A 22,897-nucleotide genomic window follows, 5' to 3' on the forward strand; every position below is an offset into this window, starting at 1 on the left:
GCCGATGTTTCACATCAGAGGAAGTAGAAAAGAGACATCGAGAAAGTACAGAAAGGCGTAGAAAAGGAAAAGTAAAAGAGGGTGAGACGATAGAGGACTCTTTGGAAAAACAATTTGATACCTCAGATAAGTCCTCCACTAAGGAAATCGTTACGGAGGATGAAGCTTGTGAATTCCTAAAGTTGGTAAAGCAAAGCGAGTACAGAGTGATTGAACAATTGAACCAAATACCAGTTCGCATGGAGGGTACGGGGCACACCAAAGCGCTGCATATCTCCGTTAAATGCAAGGATCACGCTGTTGCAAGGGTGTTGATTGATAATGGGTCATCCCTTAATATCATGCCCAGATCGACTTTAGCTCGACTGCCCGTGGATAGTTCATACATAAAGCCTAGCAACGTTCTAGTCAGGGCTTTTGATGGAACTAAAATAGAGGTGATAGGTGATGTGGAGTTGCCAATTCAAATTGGACCAGTGACATTCAACATCGCCTTTCAAGTCATGGACATCACTCCCGCATATAGTTGGTTGCTCGAAAGACCCTGGATCCATTCTGCAGGAGCAATCCCATCTTCGTTACATCAAAAGATCAAGTTCATAGTGAATGGGAAGCTAATAGAGGTATCTGGAGAGGAGGATATCTTGATAAGAAAATGCCCTTCGACACCCTACATCGACGTCGCCGAAGAGTCAATCGAAAGCTCATTTCAAACCTTCGAGGTTGCAAGTGCGGCCTATACTACTAAAGGGCCGCAAATTTTTATACCTCGACACTCTAAGGCAGTAATGGCAGTGGCCATGGAAATGATAAGAAGCCATTATCAGGCACAAAGAGGTTTAGGAAAGAATAATCAAGGAATGGCTGATTGTTTGGAACCTTTGGAAAACTACTTTCGAGTAGGATTGGGGTACCATGCTGCTAGGCACGAAAGGTGGAAGATACAGCAACAAAAAAGAGAATCCCGCCTTGCCAGGTTGGAAAATAGGGAGGTCAATGAAGATAAAAGGGAGTTTCCTCCCATAAGCAGTGCTTTCATAAGTAAGGGAAGGTTCTCGCTAAATGACGGGACGATGGTCATTTCAGTGATAGGGAAAGACGAGGGTGATCCAGGACCAAGTGACTGGGTGTCTGTTTGTAAAGGAGAGCTCCAGAATTGGAAAGCTTATGATCTTCCTGTAAAAAAGTAATAATAAGCGTTAATTTCTTTAAATTATGCCTAAGGTTTAAAGAATGAAATGTTATCTGGCGCCCCTTTTCTTTTTCAATAAAAAGTTATTCAATAAAGTGCAAGTTTTCACACCTACGACCATCTTTCTTGTGTTTTCATATATCTATACCAATATTTATTATTTCTTTTTTTCTTTCTTCTTCCTTTTATGATGTGTGCATTCAGGAGCAGTGATGAGGTATTTGACAATCATGATAATTATGAACCAATTTGCAATTTTTATAATTCGGTCTATGAAATAGACTCTGAAGGAGAAATCGAGGAAGAAATCCCTACAGAAATTGAAAGGATGTTAGAAGCGGAAAATAAAACCATGGAACCGCAAGATGAGGCCATAGAAGTAGTAAACTTGGGAATGGAAAAGGATCCCAGAGAAGTTAAGATAAATGGAACTTTAGACCAAGACATCAAAGAAAGGCTAGCAAGCTTATTAAAGGAATATATGGATGTGTTCGCATGGTCATATGAAGATATGTCCGGTCTAAATACAGACATTGTGGTGCATAAGTTACCGCTAAAACCTGAATCCAAACCGATGAAACAAAAATTGAGAAAAATGAAGCCGGAAATATTGTTAAAAATAAAGGAGGAGGTGAAAAAGCAATTTGATGCTGGCTTTTTAGCGGTATCTAATTATTCAGAATGGGTTGCAAATGTGGTACCGGTTCCAAAAAAGGATGGAAAGGTAAGGATGTGCGTAGATTACAGGGATTTGAATCGAGCCAGTCCGAAAGATAACTTTCCATTACCCCACATTGATGTATTGGTGGATAACACCGCCGGGTACCATATGTTATCCTTGATGGATGGATTTTCAGGCTACAACCAGATCTTGATGGATATGCTAGATAGAGAAAAAATGACTTTTGTAACCCTGTGGGGAACCTTCTGTTGCAAGGTGATGCCGTTTGGGTTAAATAACGCGGGGGCAACGTACCAAAGGGCAATGGTCACTATATTCCATGACATGATGCATAAGGAAATGGAGGTATACGTGGACGATATGGTAGCAAAATCGCGAGCAAATGAAGATCACGTGGTCGTACTAAGGAAAGTCTTCGAGCGGCTCCGAAAATTTCAAATTCGGCTAAACCCTTCGAAGTGTGTGTTCGGCATTACTTCTGGAAAGCTCCTAGGATTCATTGTGAGTAGAAGAGGGATTGAAGTTGACCTAGACAAAATTAAGGCAATACTTGAGATGCCTCCCCCAAAATCAGAAAAAGAAGTGAGAGGTTTCCTAGGGAAGTTGAACTATATAGCTCGTTTCATAGCTCAATTAACCTCGACCTGCGAGCCGATCTTCAAGTTACTAAGGAAGTGCAATCCTTACAAGTGGAATCCAGATTGTCAAAAAGCCCTTGACAAGATAAAAGAATACTTGCAAAATCCACCGATATTGCAGTCTGTTAATCCGGATAAGCCGTTGTTGCTCAACTTAACGCAGTGTTGTAAAAGTCGTAAGGCACTAGTCGGGCGGACAAGACCTCAAAAGATTAATCGGGGATTAATCGGATATGTATTTTTCTATTTTTTATATTTATAATTAAATAAATATTATATAAACACATTTAAAATATAAATTATCACATCTAAAAATAATATTAATAAATATTATATAAATATTATAAATATTTTCTTTAAATAAATAATAAAATATCCATAAATATTCATAAAAAAATGTCTACTACTTTCTCCATATTGATCAAATAGTTCTTTGTTTTTTTCCTCAAAATATTTAATAGTCGTAATCTAATATATTGAAATTAATTTTATTTAGTGCTATGTAAATTAGTTTTATTATTTTTAGTTGTTGTTGTGATCATTAATTATTTGTATTATTTATTTTCTATTAAAATTTTTATAATTTTATGATTTGACCCGATTTTTAGCCGTCTGACTCGATTTTTAGCCGCCTGGCCCGATTTTTAACCGCCTAACTCGACTTGCCCGCCTTACCCGACTTGCCTGACTAGCCCGACTTGTCCCGATTTACCACGACTTGAACCGCCTAGGTGGAAATATATCGGATCCCCGACTTAACCCGCCCAGTTATAAAAAATCGGTCAGTGTTCTGAATTTCGCCGACTAGTCGGCCGATTAGTCGGCGACTAGGACGACTTTTAGAACACTGACTTAACGGTACACGATAATTCCATGGGCGCACTCTTGGCACAACATGACGAAACAAAGAAAAAGGAGCATGCCATTTACTATGTCAGTAAAAAATTCACCGACTGCGAATCCAGATATTCCCCTCAAGAAAAAACTTGTGCAGCATTAGCTTAGGCGTCTCAGAGATTGAGACATTACATGCTAAATAATACTACGTGTTTGATCTCCAGGATGGACCCGGTTAAGTTCATCTTCGAAAAACCTGCATTAACGGGAAGGTTGGCCCGGTGGCAAGTCTTATTGGCTGAATATGACATTGTATATGTGACTCAAAAGGCAATAAAGGGCTCAGTGATCGCGAATTTTCTTGCTGATTACCCCGTGGAACATGACCACCCGATGGAAGTGTCCTTCCCAGATGAAGAAATTGTGGCTGTCGAGGTAGATGAAAATCCCCCTAACGTGTGGACTATGAGGTTCGATGGAGCTTCCAACGCCATAGGTCATGGGATAGGGGTAGTTTTGGTATCACCAGAAGGCCAACACTTCCCTATCACAGCAAGACTATGTTTTCAGAATACCAACAATACGGCTGAGTATGAAGCGTGCGGTTTAGGAGTCCGAGCTGCGTTAGAAATGGGAATAAAAAATTTGAAAGTTTATGGAGCTTCGGCTTTAGTCATCAACCAGCTTAATGGGGAGTGGGAAACTCGAGATAGTAAACTCATCCCATACCAAGATCATATACAAGAAATGATCAAAAGTTTCCATTTCATCAAATTTGAACATGTGTCCCAATTGGAAAACCAAATGGCAGATGCGTTAGCAACCTTAGCCTCCGCATTCGAACTAGAGAAATGTCAACAACTACCGGCCATCGAGATTAAGTTGCATGAAGACCAGGCCTATTGTGGGAATATAGAGCAGGAGGCCGATGGAAAACCGTGGTATCATGATATCAAGAATTACATACAAGAGCAGATCTACCCCCAGGGGGCAACTAGTAACGATAAGAGAGCGATAAGAAGATTGGCTACAAGTTTCTTCCTAAGCGGAGGCATTTTATATAAAAGGAACCACGATACCACTTTAATCTGATGTGTATGCTATCCTTACAATCAGAAGCTAGTAGAAGAGGTACACGAAGGGTTCTGAGGAACCCACCTCGGAGGACATGCTTTGGCTAGGAAAATCTTGAGGATGGGGTACTATTGGATCAAGATGGAATCTGATTGCATCAAATATGTCCGAAAATGCCACAAATGCCAAATTTACGCAGATGACATGAACGCGCCAACCGAACAGCTTCATGTAATGGTGGCACCTTGGCCCTTTTCAATGTGGGGTTTGGATGTTATTGGGCCTATCAAGCCAAAGGCTTCGAATGGCCATCGTTTCATCATCGTTGCCATTGACTATTTCACCAAATGGGTCGAAGCTGCATCTTATGCTAGCGTAACCAAAACAGTGGTAACAAAGTTCATGAGAAACAACATCGTCTGCAGATACGGGTTACCCGAGCGCATCATTACGGATAACGCAAAGAACTTCAACAACAAAACCATGGAAGAGATGTGTATGCATTTCAAAATTAAGCATCACAATTCCACGCCTTACAGACCAAAAATGAATGGTGATGTTGAAGCCGCGAACAAAAACATCAAAAAAAATCGTACAGAAGATGGCCTTGGCTTACAAAGATTGGCATGAGATGTTACCGTTCGCGTTGCACGGGTACAGAACCACGGCTAGGACTTCCACTGGTGCAACTCCCTTCTCTCTAGTTTATGGTATGGAAGCTCTCTTACCTATAGAGGTCGAGATTCCATCATTAAGGATTATGATGGAAGCAGGAATAGATGATTCAGAATGGGCTCAAAAAAGATATGACCAGCTAAATTTCATTGAAGAAAAAATGTTGACAGCAATATGCCACGGGCAACTGTACCAAAGAAGACTGATAAAGTCGTATGGTAAAAAGGTGAGACCCAGGCAGTTTCGAGAGGGGGAATTGGTGCTTAAGAAGATTATTTTAAAGAGCTTAGATCCTCGGGGGAAATGGACCCCAAAATATGAAGGTCCTTATGTGGTGAAGAGGGCGTTCACGGGAGGGGCGTTAACTTTGACAAACATGGATGGCAACGAGCTGCCAAACCCCGTGAATTCTGATTCTGTCAAGAAATATTTTGCATAATTGTGCTTAGGTTTGTCGAACGATTGTCAAACATCTTATTCTGGTATTTGAATAACACATGATTCTATATATATAAAAAATCTCTCTGATCCTCTGTCAATCACGAACACGCCCTATATACGTATATACTTTTAATATATAATTGCGCTCACATAAAAGAAGTCTTTCCGTTATATTCTTGTTTTCTTTTCTATCGCATAATACTGATGAATTTTTATGAAAAAAGAGGGGAGCATGATGCTAACGAATGTTATTACACAAAAGGGGAAGATTGTAAGATATTTCACTTTTGCCTTAAGAACCCGAAAGGATGAAGTTTGAATGATTGAATTAGCGGCGATCGAGTCTCGAAAATTGTAGTGCGCCATAATGAAGGAAAGAACATTCGTAAGGGACCAGATTCCCACGATAGCCCCAACTCTAGAAGGATGATGAAGGGGAGAAGATGAGGGTCAATAGAGACCGCTTTGTGCAACACAAGCAAACACTTACCAATAATATGGGGGGAATCAGACTTACTTCTTGGACGACCGGGGTTCGGATAAATGAGTCCGGGGTGAATGATCCCTACAGGGGACATTCCTTCGGGCGTTTGAAGAAACTGAAAAAAGAGATAAACAAAAATGAAGTAAATTTGCTTGCCATGCATCATACCGCACAGAATAAAACATATGTATGCCTTCTTCCTCAGTTCCACTGCATGCACTAGTTGCCTCTTTTAGAGTGTCTAGAATGCATGATAAGTATAGAATTTAAAGAAATGTCGAGCCCATATGTGCCCACCACGCCATACTTTCACGAATGGGCAGGTCCTTATGAAAAAATCGTCCTCGATCAGAGTCATCTTTGCTCGACGGTATCACCCATTGGTCCAAAAGGACTATTTAGTTTTTGCAAGGTGATGGATGCTTGCGGTTTATTCACGAAGTGGAAGTTTCAGCATCCCACCTAAACCTCCTTCCATAGAATCCTCTAAGATCAAGCCTCACGATTCGATTCTGTTATTTTCAATCTTGTTATTCCTTTGAGATCCAGTCTCGCAATTCGTTTCTATTCAAGGTAGAAATGTTTGTTCCGTAGAATCCCCTGAGATCAAGCCTCACGATTCGATTCTGTTATTTTCGATCTTGTTATTCCTTTGAGATCCAGTCTCGCAATTCGTTTCTATTCAAGGTAGAAACGTTTGTTCTGTAGAATCCTCTGAGATCAAGCCTCACGATTCGATTCTTTTATTTTCAATCTTATTATTCCTTTGAGATCTAGTCTCGCAATCCGTTTCTATTCAAGATAGAAATGTTTTGTTCCGTATAATCTTCTGAGATCAAGCCTCACGATTCGATTCGGTTATTTTCAATCTCATTATTCCTGTGGGATCTAGTCTCGTGATTCCTTTTCTATTCAAGATAGAAATGTTTGTTCCCTTCGGATCCCCTAAGATTAAGCCTCATGATTCGATTCTGTTATCTTCGATCATGATATTCTTTCGAGATCTCGCCTCGCAGTTTTATCTCTATTCAAGATAGAAATGTCTATTCCCCTCCGAATCTCCTGAGATCAAGTCTTCAGGATTCGAACCCTAATCACATGGATCCCCCGAGATCAAGTCTTGGAATCAACATCTATTTAAGATAAACAACATATTAAAAGCGTGCAAAATGTATATCTAGAGATACTTTGTATATCTTTATTGCATAAAGCTATACAAAGGGGGGCAACTGTAGATACCCATTTTGTCCTGGATAAATTATCATATTTTTCTGATTTCACCAGTTTAAGCCAATTTATTTTGTGAATATTTTTATTGTGGATAGTTACTTAATAAATTAATATTTTGCAAAAGGAAACTGAAATTATGTATATAATCCCTATAATCGGTTAAATGTTCATGTTATAAAGATTAAACCGATTAATTAGGATGTTCATTATTAATTAAAGGAATGTTATTTCTTTGATTAAATATGAATGAAATAATGTTTAATTGTATTAATAGAGTTATAGCAAAAATATGAAATAATCAAGTTATAAAATAGTAATTAATTTTTGGTTGTAAATTCTCGGTTAAGTAATTAAAAACGGAATAAAATCTATATACTAAATGTTTATGTGATGAAAATAACAAAGATGAATGAACATAATATCTTATTAAATAGCTTAAGAAATTATAAGGGTCTAGAGGCCCAAATCCAAATCCAAAGCCCATAAACAATCAATTAGTGTTTGAAATATACCAAACTAATTAATTGAGTTTAACACTAATTAATAATGCTAAATAATTGAAAAATCTGCCTATATAAAGAGTCTGGTGGACCCAAAAGGGGGACAGACAAAAAAAAGATGAGGTCATTTAGGAAAGAGGCAGCTTCTTCTCTCTTGCTGATCTTCCAAAAGGTAAGATCACCATTTCATTTTTTATTCCATTGTCAACCCACTTTCTGTTACATTTATTACTGTATATTTCCCTTTTTTGTTCTTTTGTCAACCTACTTCATCTCTTCTTGTGACATTTATTACTGCTTCCTTTTTTTTCCAAAAGTAGAAATTCTTGACCATTAAAACCTTAATGGTTCTGTCTCTAGGTTCTAAAGACAAAACCATTAAGGTTTCCATTAATGGTCTCAGATCTATGTCCTTAATAAAAAAAAGGAGGAAGTTTTAATGTCTAAACATCAAGGGAAAGGCATTTAAAGACCTTTTTCTGGTTTCCAGGTTCTGGAAACCAAACAAAAGGCCTCAAAAATGCAAAAGATCTAAGAGATCTGGAAAATATACCTATTTTCCAGATCTGAAAGAATCCTTTAAGATGTCTAAACACTAAAGTTTCCTCCTTTCACTTTTTACACCACTCTGGAATCTTTAACTAAACCATGAAAAAAAAACAGAAAACTTTATGAAAAAAATGACCTTTTTATTACAGTGAAAACCCTAAGACCCCAAAACCACCTATAAAGACAGAAAACTTTATGAAAAAAATGACCTTTTTATTACAGTGAAAACCCTAAGACCCCAAAACAACGTATAAAGACAGAAGCTTTATAAAAAAATGACCTTTTTATTACAGTGAAAACCATAAGACCCCAAAACCACCTATAAAGACAGAAGCTTTATAAAAAAATGACATTTTTATTACAGTGAAAACCCTAAAACTTCAAAAACCAAGGGTAGCAACACCAACTTTATAAAAAAAGGGAGACCTTTTTTTACGATAACCCCCCCCCCCCCAAATTCAAAAGTCCAGGTATCAACTTCTAAGAAAATAAAAAAAAGGCAAACACTTTCACGTAAACACCAGATTCAGGGAACCATTGACAAAATGGAGTACAAACTAGCAAGGAGACGAATTTCTTCATTAATAAAATCCGGAAAATCCCATAAATGTCATCAGGGTACAAGTCGAGCACAATATTCGTAACAAAAACAAGAAAAAAAATACAAGTAACCATCCCCGCGTCCTCTGGTCCGTAACAAGTTAATGAGTCACCAAGATCTGCATCCCGAGCTCTAGGAACTCAGAAAAACACAAGAAAAAAGTTAAGAAATGGTGAAAGACTGAACATAAACAAAAAAATATCTCAGACACGACTTACATCAGGGGAAAACCGCCGGCAAGGGTGGATCAGACCTCCTAGGTACCTCGGAGGCGTCAAACGATGGCTGTCCGCTCTCCGGGGGCGTCGAGTCGCCTATAAACTCCTTAAACGGCACGGATCAAAAGCGGTTCAGCTCCGTTTCACTTGCAAACACCAAAAAATGGCCATCAGAACGACACGCTGGAAACCGGGAAGAGAAGAAAGGGAATATGGGGAAAAAGCGAGGACTTACCATGGATTAGCCGCGGACGGACAGATCGGAGCATATCTGCGCAAAACGCGAGGGAGGAGGGAGATCCGGCGCTCCGGCTTCGAAACGGAAGATGGAGAGAAAGAGGGGGACGCTCCGGTGCTGTCGCGACGGCGGCGACTCCATCGTCGGCAGAGCAAAGAGGCGGGGGAGCAAGCCCAGGCGGAGATCGCAACTCTTGGTGAAGGGAAAAATAGAAAGAGGAGGGGGGAAGCTGCACAATGAAAAAAATGAAGACAAAACCCTAAAAACGCAAATATATACCCTACTATTTTAGATTCCCAAATTACCCTTGCGAAATACCACATTGCTCCTTTCTCTTTTCTATAATTTGTGAATTCGGCCCCCATTATTCTAACTGTTTAGATCTGGTCCCTCCGTATTGCAGTTTGACCCCTCCTAAATTACATTTCGCCCCCTCCCTGTTTATTTAGTTCTCCAATTCGACTCTTTTCATTTTTGTTTGTTTCAGTTCGACCCCTCCTAATTACATTTCGCCCCCTCCCTGTTTATTTAGTTCACCAATTTGACTCTTTTTATTTTTTTATTCTTCAATTTAATTCCCCCCATGTTACCTTTAATTTCCTTTGTTAATCCAAATTGTAATTAAATCCCTCATGTTTTAATTAGGTCCTTGATTATTTGAGTTAAGCTAGATTAGGCCCTCTTTTAATTGTCTAAAATTCTAATTTAACCTTCAAATCCCTTTTAATTCATTTCTAATTTGGACCCTTCATTACTTAATTTCATATTACTTACATAGTTCAACCGATTTATTTTCACGTAACATATGTGTTATATCATTAGTAAAATATCATTTGTTTTCATATGGTTAAATTTAATCCACCTTTTTCTTTTACGAAAAAATTAAACGACTTGATTTATAGCTCTATGTCATATGGATATAAACCAAACGTGTACACTATAAAGTTAAGATGAATCGATTTATATCTTTATGTCATAGAGGTATGAAAACGATAATAAAAAAATAAAACTTAATTAACGCGGAATGTTTCCATTTATATGTATGTGCTACAAGGGTATAAAAAATGAAAAAAAGTAACCAGATAGTTCGTAGTTCTATGTTATAGAAATAAGAATTAAACGGTACTAAATAAACAAAAAATGAACGAGTTAATTCACGGTTCTATGTTATAGGAATATGAATTAACCGTTACCCAAATTATATAAAATTAAACGTGTTAATTCGTAGTTATATGTTATATAAATGCGAATTAAATGTTGTCCGAATTATTAAAATTAAAAGGATACAATTAATGATTTAACGTTACATAAATATCAAATACCTACGACATTAATCATGTAATTAAATTATATGCCTTTATTATATTATGAAAATACAAATAAAATTGAGATAAATCAAATAAATTTAACACAAAAACCACATCTTTTTAGTACCAATATTTGGGCGGGGTAGGGTGATTAATCAAGTTTTTCTTCCCTACACGTAACCGACAAACGAACCAAAAATCTCTATTTCGCAGACTCCCTTATCCATTAAAATTCAACCATTTTCGGTTTCCAATCACGCCTTAATTCTGATTGGTGGCGACTCAAAAAAATAGTTTTAACCAGAAAAAATGATTAAACGATTTAGCTTCCGGCGTTCGTGCTTGAAAAATCCGGTAGCGACAGCTGGCGACTCTGCTGGGGACCTGTCAAGCTAATTTAATATGTGATTTGTGTTAATTTGCTTATATGTTTTATTTGTTTTATTAATATATGTGATGTACTTTCATTATCATTATTATGTCATTTTTTTTATCACATTGTTCAATACATATCATAATCCTCACTAGCACACGAACACTCAAAGGCCAGGTTCTGGTCTTACCCTTTTTAGGATTTTAGGTGAGAACAAAGTAGGGGTGCCGTCATGGGAAACCTGGTTAGGCCCGTGAAACGTTCTCAACTCAGACCGCTTTCTCCCCAAGTTTTGGTGAGAAAGATTTTACTAAACCCGGTTCGGGAGTTAGTATCAAAAAGTGGTTTGAGAACCCACCCGTTAGAATTAGACCAAAGCTACCAATAGCAATTACCCTCTCAGAAAAACGTTTAGATACTCACTCATGCATATATATTAATAGAAATGTGGTACAATAGAGTCTTGCATGATGTTCTGTCACCCATATGCTATCTCATATGTACATACATATGCATGACCCCTTATTAAAATTAAAGATATAACAAACACATTTCACCAGGAAAATGGATCACCCGATAGGGAACGTTCCTATGGACAATGAGCTACCCCCTGACGTTATGATAAACATCACCCGAGCTGTTTTAGAGGATAGGGCCAGAGAGATGGTCAGGACTCATCAAGACATCCTACTTCATCATTATGGGATACACAATGCCCCGGTCAAGTTTACAGACTGGCACCCTACCTTCCCACACTTGAACTGCTTTTATACAACAGCGGAAGATGTACTCGGCTTTCCGTATGAAGCATATTCACTGTTATGGTACCTCTCTCGAGCAGGGAAAATGGGGTTCATTTTAGACAAGGCATGGATGATACATTGTATTCACTACTGGATTGAGAACCCCTGGGCTGTCTCTTATTTTAATGATTGGCTGTTGAAGTATGGGGACTACGAGGAATGGCTCGAGATCCTCCATGTTGCCCCGAATCTCCTATACGGGCTCTTTGTATTTGACATCAGGGAGGAGCTAGAAATGCGGGAGGATGGGATTCACATCCTAAACCGATACGTAGTCCATTTGGAAAGCAACTATGCCATCAACCCCATGCAAGACCCGATTAGGAACAGGCATGCTTGGCTGTAGGTCAAGCAAAAGTTGATGATGTATAACAATTACCAAATTGACGATGTGCCGCTAGCCTTGTTGAATCCCATAAACTACCACTTTGATGGTAGAGTCAAACTTCTCCCCTCACTCATCCCATTGGGGGCGATAAATGCGCAAAGGCATGCGGCAACTCATTACTACACTGCCCCGCTAGCTATGAACGGTTTAGACCTAATCCAAGATGGGAACATACTCCAACATGACCAGCCAATGAACGCAGGGGAGCCGATCCCATTTGATTATGATAGTGGAGAAGATGACGAAGAAGGGGGATCCCAATCAGAAGAGGACAGTGAAGAGGGAGAAGATGATGAGGAAAGAGGATCCCAGCCAGAAGAGGATAGCGAAGAAGAGGACGAAGATGGGGATCTGAGAGAGCAAGAGGTGGCGTCTTCGGAGCCCACTAATCAGGAACCCATGGAAATGGGTGATGGTAGCCAACCTTTGGGAGTTGAAATCAATCAGAATTTTGAGCCTTTGGTGGCTCCGATAGGCCAAGCAGCACTCGGACAAGTCATGCAAGAACTCGACGTGGAGCGTCACGAGCAGCTACCCGAGGATATTTTCGAATTCCTCAATGATGATATGGTAATCAGAGGGTTTCAAGAGGCCCTTGAGGCAGATTGGTAGTGTCCTCCCAGCAGGGTGAAGATGACAAAAGGGGAATACAGCCTTGAACAAGAAAAATGAGCCTTCATCTTTCTTTTTTGTTATATATATAAATTAGGAGCCTTGTAAAGTGAGATGATAGGGGATTGATCTTCATAGAGAAAATGGTCAAGATAGCCATCTATCATTTCATTCTAGTAGATGCATATATTAGTAGATATTTTGTAAAGGAAAGGTTGAAACAAGCCGATTACTTCTTAAGACCGTTTCATTCTGTTGTATTTATGTTTAAGTCCCTTTCGGAGTGTAGGATTTTGTAAAAATGAAACAATGGGTGATGAGTTCAAAAAAAAAAGGGAAAAAAAGGGACCAATCACCCCTATTTTGTTCAGATAGATGCACATGATAGGGAAAATATTTTGTAAAAGTAACTTTTGACGGAGGCTGACACATCTTAGTACCAGTTCTGCTCAAACGTTATCAATTAGGGCCCACTACCACAGGGGTAAAGTGTAAAAAGGTTTAGTCTAGACGAAGGAGCAGTTGTCCTTCGCGTGTTTCTTCAAAAAAAAATGTGATACCTTATCGTTATGAATGATATCTTTTTCCCAGGAGATCTGTTTGTTATATCTTAATCGTAATAAGAGACGCATATCATTCAACCATGCATAATCATCGCTTATACATTTTTTTCATTTTTTCATATAACCCTTTATCTGAAATATGCATAACACAGGATATTCAATAAAATCCCAATGGAATTACCTGCCTATGAAATATTCGAAGAAAGGGCAGTGGAGGCATGGTCAGCAGAGAGCCAACAAAGGCTAGGAGACGTCGCGGCTGTGCATGCGACCCCTGACCGAGTAAAAACGGATTTCAACCAAAATGATTTGGAAGAGTTAAAAAACATATTTGGGATGTTGCCAGCTGCAGTAGTGAGGGCTTTCTCCCATGAGTATGGGTGGATACGACACTTGATATACGTACCAACTCACCCCACTACGCTTAAGGCACTGGTCCAGTTCTGGAATCCTAGCCTCAGATGTTTCACGTTCGGTACGAACGATCTGACTCCTACCCTAGAAGAGTACCACTATTTAACCCATATCCCGCTGACCAAGGAAAGCAGACTCTTTTCGTATAATAACAACAAAAAGGCAAAGAAACAGCTGGCCAGATTGATAGGGCTTCAAGCCAAGGATATAGAAGGATAGGAAACAGATCGAGAATTTAGTGTGCCTAAGATGATGGCATTTGCAGTAGATAACCTTTGCAATGACAATGGAACTCGGATGTTGGCCTTGTTAATTTACGGTCTAGTGCTGTTTCCAAGACGTTTAGGAAGAATAGACTCAGCGGTTGTTGTCTACTTCTCGAAGGTGGTTCAGGGTGCTAAAGGTGTAAACCCTGTAATAGGGATATTGGCAGAAACCTTCCGTTCTTTAGATTATTGCAGAATTAATGGAGGTGGTAGGTTTGTGGGGTGCGCGCCACTGTTATGCATATGGGCTCTAAGTCATCTTCACTGCCCGGAGCGCTTTGGCTTTCCAGAAATAAAATACAATAATAGTTACAACCAGTACAAGAACTATGTCACAGATTTCGGGGAAGCTATATGGCCAAAGAAACGTCCATCGAAGAAAGAATGGTCTAGATTCCTTCAGAAAATAGAACCGTCCGACATCATGTGGTTACCGGCTTGGAAGGAAAAGCTTAACACCATATACCGCTGTAGCGAATTCTTGTGGGTACCTTTGTTAGGTCCATGGGGAGGAACTAGATACGCCCCTTGCTTAGTAAGAAGATAGGCCGGATCTCGTCAGTTTGTTCCAGCTACATATGGTCTGAATCAAGCCCACTTCACTTATGGCGAAGCAAACACTAGGGACAAAGTCAATGCCGTAATAAAGGCTTGGGAAAACTTGAAAGTTATCACAAATCGGGACCAGACCGGGGGCATTAGTGGGGAGTATATTTCCTGGCACCAAAGGTTTGCGACGGAACTCACTCTATGTTTGCAAGATGATGAAGTCCTTGAATCTAATGAGCTGCCTCGATCCACCAACCTAGATGAGGTTGCTGAAGCTCAGCCTATGGCAATTGATGAGTTTGAAACGCTTGAGGAACGAGTAATGGGAATGAGGATATAGGAGTTAGAAAGGAGAATAGCTTATGTGGAGCATGAAAGAGACTCGGCAATTCACGAGAGGAACTTGGTAATCCACGAGAGGAATGCAGCGATTCATGAGAGGGATTTAGTGATCCATGAACGAGATAAGGCAGCTCTTAAACACCAACTTTGTGTCGAGGAAGCAACCATAAAACTTCGAGAGAATGAAGACCAGATCCGGGAACTCAGAGCTTTATATCAGTCTAGCCAGCAACAAGTGAATAACATGTGGGACGATGTGCAGCGGCTGTATGATCAGGATCAACTCCATCAAGAACAAGGAGACTTGACAAAGGAACAAATTAAGAGGGCCATGACCATTCTCAGGGAAGCTGCGACACGAGCTCGATGCATAGCACAGGAGTTAGCACAACTCAAAGACCAGTTAGTGATATCTGATGCTAGTGGAGTTAACTTATCATGTTATCTCGATGGACTCATCAGAGAACTAGAGTTCTATGGCAAACACGAATGAAGATTCCGATCGAGATTTTATTGAATATTATCTGTTATGTCATATTTTGGATATTGTATGGGAAAACTTGTTTTGATGTATTGTAATCTTCATATAAGTATTTGTCTGCATGTCATTGGTTTTTTTTTCTTCTCTCCTTGCTATACATAAATCATGAAAATAAAAATTTTAATTAACAATTCCTTTTAACGCCAACAGTTCACCAAGAACGATATAGTCACCCCTGGCTCCTTTTTACGAAACCCGAGCAAGAGTAAGAATGATGAACGAAGAGGCATATGAAGAAATGAGGAAAGAAATGGAAGAGTTAAAGGAACAAGTGGCTAAGTTGGTTAGGCTCGCATATCTAAAGGATCAAATGACTCAACTAATGGATATTGTGAAAGGAAAATCGGCAACAGAGACTCAGAAAACGCCTGAATCACACGGCGCTGGGACCTCTTCTTCCTCTCACGGGAAAAAAAAAGATACTATTTTTATTGAAATACCGAGGAATGAGGAGGTTCATCAAGAAACACCCGTCGTCCCAGATCTTGACGACGTAAAAATAAGAGATGAATTGAGAAAGTTTGTTACAGAAAGGAGTCTACTGGAAGAAAGGTTGAAGGCCATCGAAGGGGTCAATGGAACCATAGACGCTACGACACTTTGTCTGGTTTCAGATATCGTGATACCCTACAAATTCAAATCTCCCGAATTTGAGAAGTTTATAGGGGCTTCTTGTCCACAAACTCATATGACAATGTACTGTAACAAGATGGCAGCCTATGCCAGCAATGATAAGCTTTTAATGCATATTTTTCAAGAAAGCCTTAAGGGGCCAACGTTAAGGTGGTATACCCAACTTGATCGAGCTCATATTCGCAAATGGAAAGACTTAGCAGACGCTTTCATGAAGCAATACAAACACAACATGGATATGGCCCCTAATAGAGAGGATCTGAGGACCATGGAGAAAAAAGATTCTGAAACTTTCAAGGAGTATGCTCAGAAATGGAGAGACAAGGCGGCAGAGGTGATCCCACCTTTGTCCGATAAGGAAATGATATCTAGCTTTTTGGATACTCTTAAACCACCCTTTTACAACATGATGTTAGCCAACACATCTGGGAGCTTTTCTGATTTTGCTATAGCGGGAGAAAGAATAGAGCAGGCCATACGAAAGGGAAAATTAGAAAGTAGTTCGCCGGATAAGAATGCTTTCCGGAAGGGTATCGTAGGGAAAAAGAAAGAGGAAGAGACACATATGATTCACGGGTACCCATCTACAGAATATTCTAGCTTCTCTCAGGGACCAAACGCTTTCGCCCCAAACATACCTCAAAATGGGTTTGTTGCACACGCCGCAGGGGGTTCGCAACAAAGGAATTGGAACAATACTTCAAATCAGGGGAATAACTTTTCCCAAAACACCATGACCAGGAGACCCTAGGAGCCGATCGACCCAATTCCTATCACGTATGCTGAACTGCTTCCCCAACTACTACAAAGCAGGCAGGTGTCAATTAGTCCTATAGAACCCATGGCACCACCATATCCCAAATGGTACGATGCTAATGCCAAGTGTGAATACCATACGGGAGTGTCAGGGCATAATATCGAAAATTGCACTGCTTTTAAGAGAAAAGTTCAGCAACTGGTTAAAGCGGGATGGTTAAAATTCAATCAACGAGATCAGAAACCAGACGTGAATAAGAATCCACTTCCTAACCATGATGCAAAGGTAGTGAGCGCGGTGACGAATGATGATTGTTGCTTGTTCAAGACCAAAGTGGAGGAAATAATGATGCCAATGGAACACTTATACCGCATAATGTGCAAAATAGGACTACTCGAGGAACATCCTGAAGGGAGAACCACATGTAGCTATCACGCGGAGAAAGTGGAACACATAATCGCGGAATGCGATCAGTTCAAGCAAAAGGTCCAAGAATACATGGATGCGAAGATGTTAATTTTTGAGGCGTCGAATCAAAGAATGGAAGATGTGAACGTGGTGCAAAGGGAAGAATCATCATTGCGATTCCTATAGTGATTAACTATGATAGAAGGCAACAGGATCTCGTTGGGGATCTTGAATCTACTTTCATGACAAAGTTGATCATTTAGGCTCCAACTTCTTTTCCATTTGAGAGTACACGGGCAGTACCTTGGAAATATGATAGTATGGTAGTACCACAAAATTGTAGCACCAGTCACGTGGAGAATTTGGCTGACATTTCTGGAACGACGGGAATGACTAGGAGCGGCTGATGTTTCACATTAGAGGAAGTAGAAAAGAGACGTCGAGAAAGTATAGAAAGGCGTAGAAAAGGAAAAGCAAAAGAGGGTGAGACGATAGAGGACTCTTTGGAAAAACAATTCGATACCTCAGATAAGTCCTCCAATAAGAAAATCGTTACAGAGGATGAAGCTTGTGAATTCCTAAAGTTGGTAAAGCAGAGCGAGTACAGAGTGATTGAACAATTGAACCAAATACCAGTTCGCATATCCTTGTTGTCATTGATAATGTCGTCAACATCCCATAGAGCAGCTTTACTCAAGATTTTGGACCAGGCATATGTATGCCATGATATATCGGTGGAGAATCTGAATAATATAGTAGGTAATATGGTAGCATCCAACTATCTCACCTTTACGGATGATGAAATACCGATGGAGGGTACGGGGCACACCAAAGCGCTGCATATCTCCGTTAAATGCAAGGATCACGCTGTTGCAAGGGTGTTGATTGATAATGGGTCATCCCTCAATATCATGCCCAGATCGACTTTAGCTCGACTGCCCGTGGATAGTTCATACATAAAGCCTAGCAACGTTCTAGTCAGGGCTTTTGATGGAACTAAAAGAGAGGTGATAGGTGATGTGGAGTTGCCAATTGAAATTGGACCAGTGACGTTCAACATCGCCTTTCAAGTCATGGACATCACTCCCGCATATAGTCGGTTTCTCGGAAGACCCTGGATCCATTCTGCAGGAGCAATCCCATCTTCGTTACATCAAAAGATCAAGTTCATAGTGAATGGAAACTAATAGAGGTATCTGGAGAGGAGGATATCTTGATAAGCAAATGCCCTTCGACACCCTACATCGACGTCGCCGAAGAGTCAATCGAAAGATCATTTCAAACCTTCGAGGTTGCAAGTGCGGCTTATACTACTAAAGGGCCGCAAATTTTTATACCCCGACACTCTAAGGCAGTAATGGCAGTGGCCAGGGAAATGATAAGAAGCCATTATCAGGCGCAAAGAGGTTTAGGAAAGAATAATCAAGGAATGGCTGATTGTTTGGAACCTTTGGCAAACTACTTTCGAGTAGGATTGGGGTACCATGCTGCTAGGCACGAAAGGTGAAAGATACAGCAACAAAAAAGAGAAGCCCGCCTTGCCAGGTTGGAAAATAGGGAGGTCAATGAAGATAAAAGGGAGTTTCCTCCCATAAGTAGTGCTTTCATAAGTAAGGGAAGGTTCTCGCTAAATGACGGGACGATGGTCATTTCAGTGATAGGGAAAGACGAGGGTGATCCAGGACCAAGTGACTGGGTGTCTGTTTGTGAAAGAGAGCTCCAGAATTGGAAAGCTTATGATCTTCCTGTAAAAAAGTAATAATAAGCGTTAATTTCTTTAAATTATGCCTAAGGTTTAAAGAATAAAATGTTATCTGGCGCCCCTTTTCTTTTTCAATAAAAAGTTATTCAATAAAGTGCAAGTTTTCACACCTACGACCATCTTTCTTGTCTTTTCATATATCTATACCAATATTTATTATTTCTTTTTTTCTTTCTTCTTCCTTTTATGATGTGTGCATTCAGGAGCAGTGATGAGGTATTTGACAATCATGATAATTATGAACCAATTTGCAATTTTGATAATTCGGTCTATGAAATAGACTCTGAAGGAGAAATCGAGGAAGAAATCCCTACATAAATTGAAAGGATGTTAGAAGCGGAAAAGAAAACCATGGAACCGCAAGATGAGGCCCTAGAAGTAGTAAACTTGGGAACGGAAAAGGAGCCCAGAGAAGTTAAGATAAATGGAACTTTAGACCAAGACATCAAAGAAAGGCTAGCAAGCTTATTAAAGGAATATAGGGATGTGTTCGCATGGTCATATGAAGATATGCCCGGTCTAAATACAGACATGGTGGTGCATAAGTTACCGCTAAAACCTGAATCCAAACCGATGAAACAAAAATTGAGAAAAATGAAGCCGGAAACATTGTTAAAAATAAAGGAGGAGGTGAAAAAGCAATTTGATGCTGGCTTTTTAGCGGTATCTAATTATTCAGAATGGGTTGCAAATGTGGTACCGGTTCCAAAAAAGGATGGAAAGGTAAGGATGTGCGTAGATTACAGGGATTTGAATCGAGCCAGTCCGAAAGATAACTTTCCGTTACCCCATATTGATGTATTGGTGGATAACACCGCCGGGTACCATATGTTATCCTTGATGGATGGATTTTCAGGCTACAGCCAGATCTTGATGGATATGCTAGATAGAGAAAAAACGACTTTTGTAACCCTGTGGGGAACCTTCTATTACAAGGTGATGTCGTTTGGGTTAAATAACGCGGGGGCAACGTACCAAAGGGCAATGGTCACTATATTCCATGACATAATGCATAAGGAAATGGAGGTATACATGGACGATATGGTAGCAAAATCGCGAGCAAATGAAGATCACGTGGTCGTACTAAGGAAAGTCTTCGAGCGGCTCCGAAAATTTCAAATTCGGCTAAACCCTTCGAAGTGTGTGTTCGGCATTACTTCTGGAAAGCTCCTAGGATTCATTGTGAGTAGAAGAGGGATTGAAGTTGACCCAGACAAAATTAAGGCAATACTTGAGATGCCTCCCCCAAAATCAGAAAAAGAAGTGAGAGGTTTCCTAGGGAAGTTGAACTATATAGCTCGTTTCATAGCTCAATTAACCTCGACATGCGAGCCGATCTTCAAGTTACTAAGGAAGTGCAATCCTTGCAAGTGGAATCCAGATTGTCAAAAAGCCCTTGACAAGATAAAAGAATACTTGCAAAATCCACTGATATTGCAGCCCGTTAATCCGGATAAGTCGTTGTTGCTCTACTTAACGGTACACGATAATTCCATGGGCGCACTCTTGGCACAACATGACGAAACAAAGAAAAAGGAGCATGCCATTTACTATGTCAGTAAAAAATTCACCGACTGCGAATCCAGATATTCCCCTCTAGAAAAAACTTGTGCAACATTAGCTTGGGTGTCTCAGAGATTGAGACATTACATGCTAAATAATACTATGTGTTTGATCTCCAGGATGGACCCGGTTAAGTTCATCTTCGAAAAACCTGCATTAACGGGAAGGTTGGCCAGGTGGCAAGTCTTATTGTCTGAATATGACATTGTATATGTGACTCAAAAGGCAATAAAGGGCTCAGTGATCGCGAATTTTCTTGCTGATTACCCCGTGGAACATGACCACCCGATGGAAGTGTCCTTCCCAGATGAAGACATTGTGGCTGTCGAGGTAGATGAAAATCCCCCTAACGTGTGGACTATGAGGTTCGATGGAGCTTCCAATGCCATGGGTCATGGGATAGGGGTAGTTTTGGTATCACCAGAAGGCCAACACTTCCATATCACAGCAAGACTATGTTTTCAGAATACCAACAATACGGCTGAGTATGAAGCGTGCACTTTAGGAGTCCGAGCTGCGTTAGAAATGGGAATAAAAAATTTGAAAGTTTATGGAGATTCGGCTTTAGTCATCAACCAGCTTAATGGGGAGTGGGAAACTCGAGATAGTAAACTCATCCCATACCAAGAGCATATACAAGAAATGATCAAAAGTTTCCATTTCATCAAATTTGAACATGTGTCCCGATTGGAAAACCAAATGGCAGATGCGTTAGCAACCTTAGCCTCCGCATTCGAACTAGAGAAATGTCAACAACTACCGGCCATTGAGATTAAGTTGCATGAAGACCAGGCCTATTGTGGGAATATAGAGCAGAAGGCCGATGGGAAACCATGGTATCATGATATTAAGAATTACATACAAGAGCAGATCTACCCCCAGGGGGCAACTAGTAACGATAAGAGAGCGATAAGAAGATTGGCTACAAGTTTCTTCCTAAGCGGAGGCATTTTATATAAAAAGAACCACGATACCACTTTAATCCGATGTGTATGCTATCCTTACAATCAGAAGCTAGTAGAAGAGGTACACGAAGGGTTCTGCGGGAACCCACCTCGGAGGACATGCTTTGGCTAGGAAAATCTTGAGGATAGGGTACTATTGGATCAAGATGGAATCTGATTGCATCAAATATGTCCGAAAGTGCCACAAATGCCAAATTTACGCAGATGACATGAACGCGACAGCCGAACAGCTTCATGTAATGGTGGCACCTTGGCCCTTTTCAATGTGGGGTTTGGATGTTATTGGGACTATCGAGCCAAAGGCTTCGAATGGCCATCGTTTCATCCTCGTTGCCATTGACTATTTCACCAAATGGGTCGAAGCTGCATCTTATGCTAGCGTAACCAAAACAGTGGTAACAAAGTTCATGAGAAACAATATCGTCTGCAGATACGGGTTACCCGAGTGCATCATTACGGATAACGCAAAGAACTTCAACAACAAAACCATGGAAGAGATGTGTATGCATTTCAAAATTAAGCATCACAATTCCACGCCTTACAGACCAAAAATGAATGGTGCTGTTGAAGCCGCGAACAAAAACATCAAAAAAATCGTACAGAAGATGGCCTTGACTTACAAAGATTGGCATGAGATGTTACCGTTCGCGTTGCACGGGTACAGAACCACGGCTACGACTTCCACTGGTGCAACTCCTTTCTCTCTAGTTTATGGTATGGAAGCTGTCTTACCCATAGAGGTCGAGTTTCCATCATTAAGGATTATGATGGAAGCAGGAATAGATGATTCAGAATGGGCTCAAAAAAGATATGACCAGCTAAATTTCATTGAAGAAAAAATGTTGACAGCAATATGCCACAGGCAAATGTACCAAAGAAGACTGATAAAGTCGTATGGTAAAAAGGTGAGACCCAGGCAGTTTCGAGAGGGGGAATTGGTGCTTAAGAAGATTATTTTAAAGAGCTTAGATCCTCGGGGGAAATGGACCCCAAAATATGAAGGTCCTTATGTGGTGAAGAGGGCGTTCACGGGAGGGGCGTTAACTTTGACAAACATGGATGGCAACAAGCTGCCAAACCCCGTGAATTCTGATTCTGTCAAGAAATATTTTCCATAATTATGCTTAGGATTGTCGAACGATTGTCAAACATCTTATTCTGGTATTTGAATAACACATGATTCTATATAAAAAAAATCTCTCTGATCCTCTGTCAATCACGAACACGCCCTATATACGTATATACTTTTAATATATAATTGCGCTCACATAAAAGAAGTCTTTCCGTTATAT

General features: G+C 40.1%; 1 long non-coding RNA gene and 1 pseudogene across 1 annotated transcript; one reads left to right on the plus strand and one right to left on the minus strand.

Moving 5' to 3' along the window:
* Window positions 1-8,853: 8,853 nt before the first annotated feature.
* LOC136219415 (uncharacterized) lies at window positions 8,854-9,609 on the minus strand. Its single transcript, XR_010684140.1, has 3 exons — window positions 9,357-9,609; window positions 9,122-9,267; window positions 8,854-9,035 (listed from the first exon to the last, which is right to left on the minus strand). It is a non-coding gene; the product is annotated as an uncharacterized lncRNA (long non-coding RNA).
* A 6,119-nt stretch (window positions 9,610-15,728) lies between these two features.
* LOC136217369 (uncharacterized) lies at window positions 15,729-22,723 on the plus strand (annotated as a pseudogene).
* Window positions 22,724-22,897: the final 174 nt, after the last annotated feature.

This window comes from Euphorbia lathyris, chromosome 2, assembly GCF_963576675.1.
Source record: "Euphorbia lathyris chromosome 2, ddEupLath1.1, whole genome shotgun sequence".
NCBI lineage: Eukaryota > Viridiplantae > Streptophyta > Magnoliopsida > Malpighiales > Euphorbiaceae > Euphorbia > Euphorbia lathyris.